A 3,747-nucleotide genomic window follows, 5' to 3' on the forward strand; every position below is an offset into this window, starting at 1 on the left:
ACACACATTCATTAGACAAAAATTTTTCTCATTTCGGGTGGCAGCTGCGTGGATTGACCTTCCTCCGACGGTTGTTCACGCTCCTTCTGGAACCCAGTTCGAAGCACTACTAGGCATTTGTTTATGCGAGTCCTCACGCTTGCAAGCATACTGCCCCGCACTGAGAACATAAAGAGCAGTGCTACGCCCTTTTCCACTTCTGCCTTTCAGGTGAACGACAGCTGCTGAACGACAATAACAAAACCGACCCTAGAATCTTGGGCAAGAGCCTCGATCCTGTGTATCAGTCCGTGAATCCTTGGATGCAAACATGCTCCACACAACCAAAAATGACTGCCCGCTTCCTGCTGTGACTAGCCGAGTGTCCTCAGTCATTACGCAAAATTTTAGTGAGTAATCAAAAAGTGTAACTGATGACGCCTCCTTCCGACCTTTTTGGAACCTTCCCTTTATATCTTAATCCATACCAATAAAAGCGCTCCCCATTTAGGTTCATCCGTTAAGACCGATGATCACGTTCGTCTGTTATTGGCTTCAGTTGCAGTATTTGTACTCTAGTCGGTACCAACAGCCATGGACTCTTCATAATGAACCTTCAAGCCTGGATACCCAATATTCTTGTCTCCAATATTACCAAACCTCTTCAGTAATTCTGAAGAACGCCTGATAACAGACTGCTCCTAATGGCATCCCGGCCCATGTGGGGGATGAGCCAGGATGAAACAAGAGCCCATAATTCAAATACAATCTTCGAGCTAACTGCCCGTTCCGGCTACACCATCATGCTCATCAACGACAGCAACACCAGATACGAACAGTGATGTTTCACCACCGTGCAATGAGTTTTAACGATGGAAAGCCGGAGGGGCTCGGATTGATATGCGGCAAAAGTCCAGCGTGAATATAGATAGGAACTTAGAGCAAGGACACCGACGATATCTGTTCACTAATATGTCATTCAGCGTCTCAAACCAAGAACAAGAAGGATTACCTGGATCCCATCCTGGAAAGTGGACACCACCAAAATAGCACAAAGGTTTCATGACACGCCTCAGTCTCTCTTGTTATGTCCGGTTCTCTCCACTACATGCTCCTGCCACCGCGGATTATGCACGGAAAGCCCTGCTTGTCTTGTCGAGTGGTAACTCGGCCTGCGTAGCATATGGTCCAGAAAACTTAGCTTACACTGCTGGATGTAGGCACTAAACGGAGCACCAACTGTCTCACTTAAGACTCGTCTCCTGACCACCGGATTCTAAACACACAAGGGTTCAGGTAATTGCAATCATAGTCCTCGGAAGCGTGTGATCATTTGCCTCGAGATGCCTTGCATCATCTGTTCAAACTGGTTATGTTTCGCAGCCACACAACAATACAGCCCCTGCTGTAGTCCAATACAGGAGGTCTTTGAGACCCAGCGATATGCCTTTTGAGTTCCACAATTTGCGCAAATTTGCAAACACCGTACAGGCCTTCGGGATTTGCTCATTCAGCCTGTCCGTCACATCACCGTCAGAAGTGACGCAACCTCCAAGATACGTACGGTGTTCCGAAAAGCTCCGAATTCTTGATGGCCCCTCAGAGCCTGTATATCCTGCAGCCTGACCTTGCAGTCTACGGGCGCGAAGCACATAATGAAGGAATGGCTGACCCTGATAAGCTCTTGTGATAAAGTTTTCGCTTCCTGTCCTTCAAAAATGAGAACAGTGGCTGCGTCCTCCAGGCTGACAATCAGAACACCGTGGATTGGGAGGCATTCCGGTGTCCGCCTCACTGCTTCATCAGTTGAGTAATAAAAATGCAGTGGGTACCTTTATTCGACACCAATACTTGTTTAATAGGGCTATCGGAGGCCCCCACTTACATTCCCACGCATCCATAGTTATGTGGATACAAACATCCGGCCATGCGCTGATGACCATCCTGGAGCTGATGCGATCGGTTGGGATCTGTCACTCGACTTCTCCTGCCTCAGCTTGGGCAACCTGGTAGTATCTGAGCCCCCGTGCTTTCCTCGGGTAGCACGGCAGCAACGTTGAATTTCGCACTGTCCTTAATTACCGGGACAACCTTCAACAACTACCTGGACAGCAAACTGCTCAGTAGTTATGCACGATTCTACCGAGCGAATTCTGCATGGCTCGAATCAAATCAAAGTATCTCGAATACCGCTCCCTAGACCCAGGCAAGCTGGCTGCCTCTCGGCCTGAAGCTTTTTTCAAATAGCACGGCAGCTGTGAGCCGAGATGGATACACCTGGCCAAATACTTATTCATCAGGCATCTGGTCGCATTCAAGAAGGAATCTCAGAAGCTGAAAGCTTGTCGTTGTTCGCTTATTGCGCTTGCATGTTGCTACTCTATCGGCATCAGACCACTTCTATAACATCTTGAGCGTCCTGTTACTGGGTCTGAAAGCTTAGGTGATGTTATGATCACTAGGGTTTGAATGCATGTGTCAACATTCCGTGTATCAGAGTTGATCAGTGGGTTCGAATCATTAGCAATGGATATTGCACCGGGAGTACCTTGGCTCCAGGTGCTAAAGTTTCGGCCACCAAACGCTCAAACTGCATGGATGGCACTGGGGAATTGAATGGGATGCCATAACCAGTTGGCTGCTGCTGACCCGTTCCAGCTGTTTGTATGGGNTGGGGAATTGAAAGGGATGCCATAACCAGTTGGCTGCGGCTGAACAGTTCCAGCTGTTTGTATGGGAGAAAGGCACCGGCGCTGAACACCAAAGTTACGCTGTCGATGATTATTGTGAATCGACTGGAAACTGGGCAGAAGCAAAATGAAGAAAAGTGTCACTGATAATGCCGTTGACCCACATATATCGCTGTCATTAAACATACATCAGTTGAGTCCCATGTCCTCGTCCAAGAGGGCGGCATTTGTCAATCTGGCTGCTTCACTGATTGGTGCATACGCCTGTCTAAATGTGGGATATAGTCAATGCATCTTCAACCAGGGAAAAATCCGGCTTGGTCCTCACAAGTGCACCTCTCCCGACATTTAACGAACCTCGTAAAACAGTGCCAGAGGGTACCACTGCTAACAGGCTGACGCCCATCCGAAAAATGGGATCAAGATAGAAGGGCCCTTTTCTGCCAGTATCGTTTCCGCCCTAGAGTAGTGTTCTTCAAACTGCCCAATAGTGCTCAGGAGCTTTCTGTGCAATCTGTCTGGTGGGAAACATTTAGACGGAACTCCCTGTCAGGGTGCAGGGATGAATCCTTGGACGGGATTCCTGTTTCCTTTAAAGAGTCGGTATAAATTTTTTTACTTTATCGAGCTCCTTCAAAGAACACAATATTTGCTAGCCGAACAGCTCTTTAAATTATTCACCCTGTCGCTCATAGTGACGACTCTCTGATGTAATTGCTATTCCAACCTCCTCGTCTCTTAATTACTTGAATACAAACATAATTTGTAAATCGTAATTTGTTAATCGAAGTCCAACCGAAGACCAGTTGGGCATTTGCAGGGCCCTGCTGAAGCACTGAACGCCGTTGTGTGAGGTGCGGCAGTTTGTAGCCGATAAATTTGGCAAGATGAGTACCACTCAAATTGCATAAACTACCGCAGGAAGTGCCGGCCGGTAATATCTGTAAATATTGCGCCGCACGGACCCACGATTTGTCTCATCTAAAGCCGCATTGATGTGCATCACCCAAATGTGTGCCTTACGCACATAATTCGGCATGGTTCACTTAGGTAATGTGGCTAACACCCGTCTGTAGAA

This window comes from Opisthorchis viverrini (genome assembly GCF_000715545.1).
Source record: "Opisthorchis viverrini unplaced genomic scaffold opera_v5_419, whole genome shotgun sequence".
Taxonomy (NCBI): Eukaryota; Metazoa; Platyhelminthes; class Trematoda; order Opisthorchiida; family Opisthorchiidae; genus Opisthorchis; species Opisthorchis viverrini.